We start from the raw sequence: 14,110 nt of genomic DNA on the forward strand, positions 1-14,110 counted from the left end.
TCATCCTCGCAGATGGAGGGTATCCATGTCTCCAACATCAACTCCCCCTCATCACTCCCTACAAGAGGCCAGTCCAAGGTGTTGGAGCCTGTGCGCTTCAACTCTCATCATTCCATGGGACGCTCTATTATCCGGTCTTTAGTGACGTATGAACCCTGATCCGGGTCTAAACTCCTCTGCATTTAGACCCGGTGATCACTGTCGGCCTCTATTGGTTTTTATTACCAATATTCATTTTACAAGTAAGTACAGCCCAGCGTATACAGCAGTATATGAATGACTAACCTCTATTGTGGATCGATTATCTCGGTTGTTCTCCTGACTTTAGTTTGGTCCGTGTACATCATCCTGACATGCAATTGCATTTGTCCCTAGCCATCGGGAACCCTCACATTAGCTTTCATCGAGCGGAAAAAGTTAGCATTCATCCTCTAGCTTCACTGTGCTAATGTGTTTATATTATGCTAACCATAGCTGTGTAGCTAGCCCAACTTCAGTAACCCCACAAACGTCACTACTGTTTAGTTTTCTGTCTTCATTTATGTTGGAAGTGATAGCAGAGCTGTACGTTTTAATTTTTTCAGAAATCTCTCAGTCAAAACATGGTATAATATGTGTAGGTGGAAACTAGCGAGTTAACTTCCTGCTAACTTCTAACTTTGTTAAATTTCATAAATCCTGTTTTCATGGATGCCTGGATGTTAATTGTTACACCTGGTAGAGCAGCCACACTGATCATTTTATTAGATGAAAGAATTTAGACAGTTTTTAATTCTCAGTGATGCCGCAGCGTTCCATTGACTTTGGGACCTGCAGCGGAGTTTGGACCCAGAAACAGCTAATGACGTCAGACTTAAAGACTGGATAGAACGTGCTTTTGGAATGATGAAGATGAGGTTCCAGGCCATCTTTCTTCAAGAGCTGGAGGTGCACCAAAGCTTTGTACCTCACGTGAGTCATTAGAATATAGTGCCATGGTTTTTGAATGATTAAAATGAAATAATGGGAACTTTAGTGTATGTATGTGTATAAACACCTTATTTAAAAAAAAAGAAAGAAAAAAAGCAGTTTCAGGTCATAACAGCATTAGGGCTGCCACGATTAGTCGACTAGTCACGATTACGTCGACTATTAAAATCGTCGACGACTAATTTAATAGTCGACGCATCGTTTGAAGCTTTGTAAGATCCCAAAAGACGCAGGAATAAGTAGTAGTATTTAAGAGTGTAATAACGGACTGAAACAGAAGATGGCAGCACTGCATGTGTAAGGATGCCAGCTGCCGTTAAACCCCGAAGAAGAAGAAGCGGTGTCCCAGAATTCATAGCGCGGCCCAGCGCAGTTGTCAACAATGGCGGCAGCTAGTTAGTTTTAATATTACTCTTATTATTTTTGGGGGGTCACAAAATAAAGTTTAACATATTTTCAGGCCAGAATGTAGCTGTTTAACCTCAAATATCTGCTCAGTTTATCAAGACACCACGTATTTTCAAAAGCACTCCGACATTTTCGGAGACGTCTGTTACCCACCAGCTCGATAGTTAGCCAGGGTTCAAGGCTCACTAGAGCCTGTGAGAACAACGGACTCCCGGCAAATCGTTTTCAAACCCACCGCTGTCTTTCGCTACTCAGGTTAAACATGTAATATAAGTCACTTAGATAACTTAAAAATGTTATTGTTTGGCTTTTTTTAGTATTTTATTTGTTCCTGAGTAAATCCGTTTGGCTGAGAAAAGTTAGTTTTTACACAGCTGAATAAACGTCAAGCAGAAAACTGATTAGCAGAAGTGTGAGATGCTCGAGAGTATACTCTGGTGTCCTGTTAAAGTTTAGATAGCAAGGAGCAGACGGCTGAGTTTATTAAACTCCACCGAAACAATCTGCAAATGTCATTAAAATTTAATAAACTATCATCTTGTCTTTATTTTTAGTTAGCACATACCTTAAACACTTCAAGCTGTAAGCTAATGATAGTTATATAAGAGCAGATGCATGCTGGTGCAATAAACTGTACGTTTTACGTCCAATGGATGCATGATCTGACTAGTCGACTATCAAAATAATCGTTTGTGGCAGCCCTAAACAGCATGTCCTATTTTGCATAGCATCTGCCTCAGTGCTGGAGGATGAGCCCGAAGAAGATGTGCCAGATGAGGGGGAGAGTAGTTTGGAGGCAGTCAGTGGTGCTCTCTGGCGGGACCAACTATCTGCTGAGTGTCTGCCCTGTAGGAGGTACCCCTGGACCATGATTATTGTTAACAGGCAAGTATTCTGTTTGCAGTGAATTTGTGCTAGAATATTACTTGTTATATCTTTATTAACAGCATTGTTTGCACCACTTTGTTTTTACATCTTTCTGAATACATCTTAGTGACATGGCAGCCATCCACTACATCAGCCCTGCAAACCCAGATGATGCAGTAGACAGTGGAAACAAGCATCCCTAAACACCATCTGGAGACCACCCTATATGATGCTCCACTTACTAGCTGGGGACACAAACCAAGGTCTCACTTGTGGCACCTCCTTCATCTCTTTGGCAGTGCTTCTGAATGTGCTGGACCAGGACCAGAGACTTCCTGCTCAGCCAAAGTTCAGGCCTGGTTAAAAGTAGCCATGCTTACTAGGACACTCAAGTTAATCCTGGACTTTGGTTAATAATCCTGTTGTGTTTTTTTGTTTTCAGTGGTGTACTTATGTTTACACAGTTTAATAATTGAGTTAAAAATGTTTTTTACGTTGTACATAGTTGAAAAATAAAGTTTAAGTATTTACAATTATTTTTATTTACAGAACTTTATACGTTTTATTTTTCAACAAGGCGTTGTCAACATAGGATATGGGTTTCTGAGCAGTTGGTGGTACCTGGAGCAGTAGCAAATATGATGATGCCTGTGTATCCCGGAGCCCCGTGGCTCCCGAAATTTAAAGGGCCTGGCCAAGATGTGAGATATCTGGACTTAGTAGAAGCCACGAAGGTAGCTGTTGTTTTGGGAGCATCAGGTAAGAAGATGGAAGGTAAACTGAGTTGTGTCCGAAGTCAAAGAGCCACCCGAGCAGAGGGTTGTGGACGGTGTGCGCGGGTATGAGTGTTTGGCTACAAGAGTAATGGAGAAACGTCCAACCTCGGGATGTCATGGGAGGTCAGCTGCAGGGTTGCAGGACGTTGGGTTATGATTTGCTGCTAGGCAGCAGTGCTTGGGATTAGGGCTGTGCGATATGATCAAAATCTCATATCCCGATATAAGACATTTATCGTCCTGACAACAATATATATCACAAAAATTTTACATTTTCTGTAAATTCTGTGAATCTCGGGCAACTCGACTTGCGTGAAATGTTTTCAGCTGGGCGTCGTGTACCTGGAGTTGAGTGTTATGTAACTTGTAATGGTCGCAATTTTCTTTGTGAGTATTTATTACACAGCGTGCTGCGGGGAAAAGCCTGTTCTATGGTTTATTTTTTAGCACCTGACGGCTCTTTTTAGCTTCTCATCCGTAAACACTCTGCATACTGTTTCACGTGATTCGGTTTATTTTGAAAAATCTCAACAGGATCTTCAGCTTTATTGTGAAAGGTTTATGTGGAAAATAAACAAGCGGATGGTGGAGCCACACAATGGTTTTACCGTCGTTGTTGCGAACGACAATGCATAAAAACAGTCGCTTGTCCGTTCATAGCGTGGTTTTATTACGTATAAGAGAAAGAGAGAACAAAGAAATTCTACAGTGACCATCAAAACGATGAAAAAAATATTACTGTAAACAGTTTATTTTGCGACACCACGAAACAAATGATAGTGTAATATGAATCGATAGACGTTTTCGTCCGATATATATCGTTATATCGAACAGCCCTACTTGGGATAAAGCATGAAGCCCAGGTTATGCCTGGAAGTACCCTCACTGTACCAGCTAGGTGCAGTCTATGGCCTTATTACTCCAAGGTAGTGATGCCATTGGGATGTGAAATGGATCATTTTTGTGGCATGGGACGGAATGGCGCACATCATTTTACTTCTGCTTCAGGATTAGTAAAACGGAACTCGGGACTTCAGTAGGTTTGCAGTCTGTCGCTAATACTACCAGAATTACAGGACTGAGTGGAAGCTGTGCCATAGAAGGGACTGCTAACGTTTTAGTGTGGGGGGGGATGTCACGGGGCGCAATTGACACGTTTTAACTTATAGTTGTCATGGTTTTCTCTCTTCTCTTATTTTTTGTGTGCGATCAGGACAATTCCCGAGAAGATGGGCCTGCAGGGGAAAGTCACCCCCTTGCAGGCCAAAAAGAAATGGGACAACTTAAAAAAAAGATACAAAGTATGTGCGTTATCATGAAGATAGTTTTTAAGAACACAATTTAATAAATGTACATTTACTAAAAGTTGTGTTGTTTTTATTTGTCTGTCATTTCTGATTTGCTCTGCCTTTAGGATTGCAAGTATCCAGGGTCAGGAGAGGGACTCAGTGGGAAGCCCACTGCTGCTACCTGGCCCTGGTTTGCCCTCATGGATGAGGTGATAGGACAGAGGCCATCCATTAGGCCTCCTGTCTTAATTTCCTCCCTCTCTGAGGACACTCCAGGGCCAAGTGCAGCAGTGGGTGACCAAAGCAAAAGGGAAGAAGAGACAGATGAGGAAGGGGATCAGCCACCCACAACAGGGAGTAAGAGGAGAAGGGCTAGGGACGAGAGGACATGAGATACCAAAGGGAGGCTGAGGAAAGGCGAGAACAGGAGAGCAGGGAGAGGATGGACAGACTTTTTTCTATACTAGAAAGATTAGTTCCTAAATAAGTCTATTCTATTTGTTGTGTCATTCTAAAAGTTTTGGATTAATGACGATTAGTTCCCAAATCAGTTGTACATTAAGATATTTTTTTTTTTATTTGAATACATTTGTTACTTTGTTCTATTTGTTGTGTTATTTAAAAGCACAGCATTATCCTGATTATTAAGCTTGAGTAAAATATACTAACATGCTGAGAAAAGACATTTTATACACTTCATCTGTGTAGCTAAGCTTTTTTGTGAACTCAAAAATAACCCTGTTTTCAGCTTTGTGACATTTTTACTACCATTCTATGTACACAAGTAAGTTACAGGATCAAATGAATAATTGAAAATAAATTCAAACTTACTTTCTAAGAGATTTGGTTCATATATTTTGAATGACCGCCATCATTCAATCACTGAAATTATCCATGAAACTAGCTAAGTAATTCCTAAATGTGTCTAGATTAAAGAAAATTGTTTTACCTGGATATGATCGTCTCTGATGAGCCTGAAGTACAAAACATGCCGGCAACGACGACACAGTTTTTGTAGCTCCTCAATAATTAAAAATGTACCAAAAAAAAAAAAAAACGGAGCAAGATTTTGGGGTCCATTTTCGCTTTTCTCGCTGTGGCGCTAGCGACTGGAAATACACAGAAGTAAGGGCGGGATCAGATCGAGAAGGCTAGGCCGTCCAATTTCACAGCCGCTCACTTCCGGCCTCCTAAGGACCCAGCCCATGTAGACCGCGAAGGTGGGGTCCTCAGGAGGATGCAGCCCATGAATTTGGACACCCCCAATGAACTGGCGAGGAGTGGCAGGTTGCCCTAGTTTAAGAAGCCCTCCTGCTGATTGCTTGTAGATGAGGCCCAGGTGAGATGCAGGAAACTCCACCCTCAAGGGGTGGACAAGAGGCTGGGAGATACCAGTGGAAAAACCCCAGACACTCCCACGGACCATCACATTTATTTGTTCCCTGTGGTAGGACTTGACTTAAGCGGTCAAAGAAGTGCAGGAGACTGATGCTGTCCAGTGTAGCACGTGATTTATTCACCATTGTGTGACCCAAACAATATTTACAAAGAAACAAATAAGAAACTCAACTCCAAATTAACTCCGTTCAAATAAACATAACTGAACTTAAATCAACAGAAATTAAGGTCAAACTGCACACAGCTACACTGACCTGAACCTTTCTTTTTAAACACCTGAGTTCTTCTGTTTAAATAGTCCACTTAACCAAACAATTTCTCCTCTGGACTATTCCATTCAGTAGGTAGGTAAGATGAACATAATTATATTCAAACCTCTACTACTCTTTACTGGCAACAAACTCTATGGTGTAATCAATACATACAACCATAAATCTATTTATCCATAAACACTCTAAAATCAACTTTATTAAATTACAAGAGTTCTTCCCCTCCTGCACTTGGTCTCTTCCTGTGACCTCAGATGAACCCAGAAGGTATAAAGCAGGAAGTAAAACTACATTTCCTCCTTTTGTGGCTAGAAGACAGGTAGGTAAGGTAAGTTCTAAACAATACAAATTAACAGTTGAAATAAATAACATGTTAACTTAACAAACTTGTAAGAATTGACGTAAACCAAGATGTTATATTATATAATCTGTAAAAGTGCAAAACATAAACAAACCCGGGATAGTAGATGTTTGCCTATTGCAGATTACATGTGAAATATGGTTAAATCAAAACAAGAATGTTAACTAAGAATATAGACAAGTGGTGTTCTCACCCACTTTGTCACACTCTCCCCCAAGACCGTTACTCCTCTGAGTCACGGGAAAGGAAATCAGCAATGACATTCTTATGTCCGGGCCTATACTGAACCTGGAAACGAAAAGGCTGGAGAGATAAATACCATCTTGTTATCCTGGCATTAGTGTCTTTCATATTATGAATCCATTGCAAAGCACGATGATCAGTCTCAAGAACAAACTCTTTACCAACAAGATAATATCTTAAGGTGTCTAGAGCCCATTTAATCACCAATGCCTCCTTTTCAATGGTCGAATACCTCATTTCTCTCGGAAAAAGTTTTCGACTGATGTACTGGACAGGCAACTGCTGACCTTCCTCACCTTGCAGTAAAACAGCTCCCAGACCCACCTCAGAAGCATCTGTTTGTACTGTAAAGGGAAGGTTAAAATCTGGACACTGCAAAACAGGTTTCTGACACCAACAGTCTTTCAAATCATTAAATGCATTCTCAGCATCTTTCGTCCACCTGACCTTTGTAGGACTAGATTTTCTTGTCATGTCAGTCAATAACGCTGCTCTTGATGAAAAATTTGGAATTAGTCGACGGTACCAACCCACTAATCCCAAAAATGATCTCAACCTTTTCTTTGTGTTTGGCAAGGGTGCTGCAGCCACTGCATCCACTTTTCCCACCTGAGGGTGAATGCCTCCACCCCCTATTACATAACCCAGGTACTGCACCTGGGGCTTAGCAATATGACATTTCTTGGCGTTTATAACAAGTCCAGCATTTGTGATACGTTGAAACACATCAGCAAGATGTTTCAGATGATCTTCCCATGTACCACTGAAAACAACAATGTCATCAATGTATGCAGCTGCATATTGTTCTGCACCCCTCAACACTCGATCCACCAACCTCTGGAATATAGCTGGCGCTCCATGCAAACCAAAGGGCATCACTGTGAATCTAAACAGTCCACTTGGCACTCTGAATGTTGTTACGTCCTTAGATGAGTCTGTCAAGGGAACCTGCCAATAACCTTTACAGAGGTCAAGGGTAGTCAGAAATTTAGCATTTCCCAAACGATCAATTAGTTCATCAACCCTCGGCATTGGATAAGGATCAAAAGCAGACACAGAATTTAACTTAGAGAAGTTTACACAAAATCTAAGCTTAGGATCATCTTTCTTTGGTACAAGCACAACAGGGCTACACCACTCACTGTGCGAAGGCTCAATGATTCCTGCAGCCAGCATCTCCTCCAGCTCACTTTTCAACTCAGGCAATAGCTTAGCTGGGATACGGCAAGTGGTATCTCTAATTGGCTGTTGGTCTGGAGAATGCAAAGTGATTTTGTGTTCAATGAGGTGTGTACGACCTGGCTTTAGACTGAAGAGTTCTTTGGTCATAAGCGATTGCACCTCCTGATGTCTTTCCAAAGGCAAATGGTTTAAGTCTGGAAACACAGTTTTGACAGCTGAAGAAGGGAAGTACTGCTCCTGAGGTTCTTCCTCATCCACAACTGTACATGCCCACATGGATGTTGAGTCCTGTGGCTGGGTAGTCCACTCTTTCAAAAGATTGACGGGGAACACTTGATGATTCTTTCGACGGTCTGGTAGATGAAGCTCATATGTGACAGGGCCTCTCGGTAGGCAAATAACAAAAATGGGAGCCATTGATCCCAATCTGACCCTGTTTCATTCACAAACTTCCTGAGCATTGATTTTAAGGTCTTGTTAAACCGCTCTACAAGGCCATCGGTCTGTGGGTGATAGGGACTGGTCTTGACACCCTGGATCCCTAACAAACTGTATACTTCTTTGAGCATCTTGGAAGTGAAATTGGTACCCTGATCTGTGATGATTTCTTTTGGGATACCTACTCTGGAAAACAACTGAATCAGGCAGTTAACAATCTGACGAGCCTTTATTTTCTTCAGGGGGAAGGCTTCAGGATATTTTGTGGCATAGTCACAAACTACAAGTATGTACTTATGACCTGCTTTACTCTGTTCTAGTGGGCCAACAATGTCCATGGCAATGCGTGAAAAGGGTGTATCAATGATGGGCATACTGATGAGCGGAGCTCTATCTGCTTTCCTGCCTGGGGCTGTTAACTGGCACTGTGGGCAAGCTTTACAATATTGTACCATATCACTGAACTGTTGGGGCCAGTAAAATCTGGGAATCATTCTAGAAAATGTTTTAGATTGTCCCAAATGTCCTGCCCAGGGAATGGAATGACTCATTTTCAAAATGGTAGATCTCAAACTCTGGGGGATTACCAACTGGTCACCAATCTTGCTACGGCGATACAACAAATCTCCCTTAACCACAAACACTTCCTGCCTTCCTTCAAATTTAGTTGACTCTGGAACACATTTAGAGAACAATGGTTTAAGTGTTAGATCCTCTTTCTGAAGCCTAGCAACCTGACTAGCACGGGGGAGAGACTCAGTCTTTAAAGGATCTAAAATGTGTTCAGCTACTCTTGTTCCCTTCACCTATTCATGTCTTCTCTGTCTCTTGCTCTTTTTTGGTTTAGAACGAGTGCTAGACTCGTCCAATGGTGCAACCTCATTTGCGAAAGGCAATTCATCCCAACCCGAAGCATTAACCTGTTGCTCCTTAGCTTTTGACCTTGTGACCGCTAACAAACTTTCAACGGCTTCAGCCTGACAGGAATGCTTGGTTATTAGCTCTGTGAGTATTGGGAGATCACGGCCCAACACCACTTGATAAGGCAAAGTTTGCAGCACTCCCACTGAAAGAGTGTAACACTGGCCTTCTACTTCAATTGCAACTTCAGCAACTGGGTACGATACCTTATCACCATGAATACAGCATACATCCACTGTTGCTCCTGAAAAGATCACATCCCTAGGAAGACTGTCTTGTCTAACCAGAGAGCGATTACTTCCTGAATCTAACAGAGCTACGCAGGGTTTGTCTGCAACAAATACCCCAATTGATGGCTCATGTTGCTGGCATTCAAATTCATTTTTTTGATTCTCACTGACTTCAGTTTGTCTAGTAGAACACATGTAATTTTTACTAACAGACATCTTTGTACACTGAACTCTAAGATGACCTAGTTGACCACACAAATGACATGCTTTATTGGTTTTATTCTTTGTCTCAGATCTGGCAGGATCTGAGTTATACCAGTTCTGTCTTGTGTGCTTAACTTTCCAGTCAGTGCCACCACCTAACTTGTTCAATGGCATGTTGGAATTTGACTTAGCTTGTGTGAAATCTTTTGATGGTCGACGAGCTGCTAAGAAAGCTTCAGCCAGTTCTGCTGCTTCCTCGGAAGTCTTTGGGTTACGTTCCTTAACCCACGTCCGAAGATCAGGATTCAGAACCTTGAGAAACTGTTCCATGATGATGGCGTCTCCGATTTGATCCTTTGTCTTTGTTTCAGGATTCATCCACTTGATGTACAACTCCTTTAGATGGACCTGCAGCTCCCTTGGTGTTTCCTCTGCTCCAAAGGTACTAGAACGAAACCTCATTCGATATGTGTCAACACTTATTTCATATTTCTGCAAGACAGCACTTCACTTTTGCATAGTCCATCGTGTCATCAATATCCATGGCTACATAAGCGGAACGTGCTTTACCAGCTAGCAGTGGTGCTAGGTGAAGAGCCCACTCATCTTGCGGCCACTGGCAAGCATGAGCAATTCTTTCAAAGGTGATTAAATAATGTTCAATGTCCTCACCTTCATTGTAAGGTTGCATTTTTGGCCCCTTCCGGCTTGATTGTCTCACCAGTGTTGAAAGCTGTGCTTCACTGGGTTGATGTACTGGTTCCAAGTCAAGCCTATTTGATTCTTGTGTGCTGGGAGATGGTTCTGGAGTAGGTGCTCTCGAAGAAGCCGATGTAGATGCTTGTACTTCTAGTAACTGGTGCTCTTGATTGCCATGCTGCACCTGCTGTTGAAGCTGGGCAAACTGATGCCGGATTTGCCTCCATCTATCCTCCTGGCGCTTGTGCTCTTGCTCCAGTTTAGCATCTCGTTCAGCCTGCTGTTGCATCAGAGTTTGCAAAAGTTTGGACAATTCAGCCACATTCTCTTGTCCAGCAATATGGCCACTTATTGCCCCTTGTTGGTCACTGCCATCTTGTAAATCATCTGCTTCACATTCTGGGACAAGCCCTCTCTTTGCTCGGGTAGACATCTTCTCCACTCCTTAATTGGCCTGGAAACCCACTGCTGCTGCCACCAAATGTGGTAGGACTTGACTTAAGCGGTCAAAGAAGTGCAGGAGACTGATGCTGTCCAGTGTAGCACGTGATTTATTCACCATTGTGTGACCCAAACAATATTTACAAAGAAACAAATAAGAAACTCAACTCCAAATTAACTCCGTTCAAATAAACATAACTGAACTTAAATCAACAGAAATTAAGGTCAAACTGCACACAGCTACACTGACCTGAACCTTTCTTTTTAAACACCTGAGTTCTTCTGTTTAAATAGTCCACTTAACCAAACAATTTCTCCTCTGGACTATTCCATTCAGTAGGTAGGTAAGATGAACATAATTATATTCAAACCTCTACTACTCTTTACTGGCAACAAACTCTATGGTGTAATCAATACATACAACCATAAATCTATTTATCCATAAACACTCTAAAATCATCTTTATTAAATTACAAGAGTTCTTCCCCTCCTGCACTTGGTCTCTTCCTGTGACCTCAGATGAACCCAGAAGGTATAAAGCAGGAAGTAAAACTACATTTCCTCCTTTTGTGGCTAGAAGACAGGTAGGTAAGGTAAGTTCTAAACAATACAAATTAACAGTTGAAATAAATAACATGTTAACTTAACAAACTTGTAAGAATTGACGTAAACCAAGATGTTATATTATATAATCTGTAAAAGTGCAAAACATAAACAAACCCGGGATAGTAGATGTTTGCCTATTGCAGATTACATGTGAAATATGGTTAAATCAAAACAAGAATGTTAACTAAGAATATAGACAAGTGGTGTTCTCACCCACTTTGTCACATTCCCGCATTAACTGTCTTTTAGATTGCACCTATATTTCTAACTGCTCTTTTTCGTGGAGTTCCAAGTTTTCCACTGGTATTCTGCTACATGGCTTTTTCCTAGCAGTTTTTGGTGAGAGCACTGGACATTTTGTGGTTTGCCATAAGCCATGCTTCAATGGCTCATGGTTTGCGCATGAAAAACCTGGATTTTTTTCTTTAATGTCTATCATTTTTTTTTCTTTTTTTTGTGCGAATGTTTACCCGTGTTTAATGAAGCTTGGATACTTAAAATACTTGAAGTACCTGTTAATATATGCGTTGTATATTTTGCGGTTTGTTTGGTTTTCTTACTACTATTTTTTTTTTTCAACCCAGCTACAGACTACATGGCTGGTGTGAGCTATGGTGGCAGACCTCTCTTTTTGAACTTCTATTTTGATTTTTTGTCTCTTAGTGCTACAATAAGTAGTAGTAGTGCTAATATTGGTCCCTCGTTTAAAGCGGTTCCCTTTGACCGTGCAAAATGTTTCGTCGACATTGTTCTGTTTGTTGGGGAGAAAACTTGCAAACATACAGTACAGCGCTTAAGAGTCACACTGCTAGTAATCGAAGATTTATGTAAATTTGACAAGCTGAACGCATTCTGCACTGTACAGGAGACACCGCACGAGATTGATTGACAATGGTCTACAGCCAATCAGGATGCAGAACACAATGTGCTGTAACCGCGTTATAGCCTTTGTCTTTCTAAATGGAGGGACAGTAACTCCGTGTATACATGCAAGTGTCTAAAAACTGCAGATAGTAAGATTAACAGCAACAGTATTTTGTCTATATCCACAATTGTAGAAATTCATCCCACGTAAACAATAACGTGGCAGACAGCGTGATGTCAAAAAAGGCGCACACCTTTGACGTTGCATAACTAAATCTCCATTTTCCTCGTCCACACCTAAACACTAAAACGGAGTTTTTGAAAATCTCCACCCTGGCAGGAGCTTTTAAAAGCCTCAGTTTTCAGTGATAGAAAATACCGTTTACGTGTGGATGAAAGGACCAAAAGCTGCTTTTTCAAAAAAACCCGTGTACGTGTGGACGTAGCCCAAGTCTTCTACCAGAGCTGTATATTTTGTACATTACAATACTCCAAATGTGACTTGCTGCACATAAGTTTAAGTTACAAATTAAAAATCACGAGGACCATCCATTTCTTGATTTAATTGTTCTACATTTAATTGTTCCACATGACCTTCTCAAACAGGAATATTTCTACTTTGTCACAAAGGCGTTGGTGTTCGGTGTTGTGTTGCCAAAATTACAAATAGAATCTTTTAGCTTGGTGATCAGGATTTTTGAGCGGTGGTTCTTGTGGTGTTGCATGGAAGTATCCTGAACCCTCATATCCTCATCCAAAACAACAACACTGTGTTTGCCAATGTGGCCTTTTAAAATGGGGTAAATTTTTACGTTCAGTTATATATTTTTTTACTTTAAAAACCACAAACGTGTTAATTATTTTCATAAATTGAAATGCAAATATAAATTGTAAATTTTGAAAACTTGCGCACAAATTTTGTAAATGCTAAAGTTATATACAACTATTTATTTAAAAACGCAGCCAATGCATCGGGGGGTTCGTACAACCATTTAAAATTACTACTGAAACTAAAATGACAGAACAATCGAGTGTCACAAAAAGATGTCCCAAAAATTATTTCTGACAGTGAAAAAAGTGTTTGTCCACCACAAGACAGAGGAGACCACCACAGCGATAAAACCTGCAGGCCTGACAGCAGCAGGCGTATCACTCCTCCGGTTTTCCACCTCAAGACAGTGTTTACATTGCGATCTGCCTTTGTGACATTCATTAGTATACTGACATGCAAAACAAAACAATGACTACACAACACACACTCCACACTAAAAGTCACAAATCTCTCACATCTCAAAAGGCGCTCTTTCTCTCTCACTCGCTTGCTCTGTCTTGCTGCCATCACTTACAAAACCATCCCCTCTTCCTAAACAACCAAATCCCACGTGTTGCCATTTAAAAAAAACCTCTTTAATAGGCCCTGTGCACGACAAAATGCTAACTTCCTGTTTTAAGACCAGATGTAGAGTTGTACATTTCCGGTAGCTTTATTTTGTGGTCAATCGCTACTGAGAAGATGGACCCAAAACACGAAAACGGAAAGACCGTGTTAAATTACAAAGAGCAGAGGGTAGGAAGACTCAATCCTTTCTCTCTTTTGCTCTGAGGCGCGGGGGAAAAATATCGACAAGTCAATGAACATCATCTACAGATATATTTGGTAAATGGCTAAGACATCTTGAGAAATGTAAATCGTTGTTGACTTGTTTTGAAAAACGCGACCGTAAACAAGGAGCGAATATCACACCGGAAACGAAGCACTATACAGGAGTTTCCCCACCCGAAGTAGCGTATGCTAAAGCGCACATAGTCTATTGGTTGATATGGTACATTTTTCCACCAATAGGAAAGAGGTGGCGTCTTTTCTTTCTTTACGGTTTTTGCACTGTCCTTAGAAAATGCCTTTTTTAGCGTTTCTTCCCGCACAAACGTGACAATAGTATTCAGG

The sequence above is a fragment of the Oreochromis aureus genome, linkage group 7 (assembly GCF_013358895.1).
Source record: "Oreochromis aureus strain Israel breed Guangdong linkage group 7, ZZ_aureus, whole genome shotgun sequence".
NCBI classification, from domain to species: domain Eukaryota; kingdom Metazoa; phylum Chordata; class Actinopteri; order Cichliformes; family Cichlidae; genus Oreochromis; species Oreochromis aureus.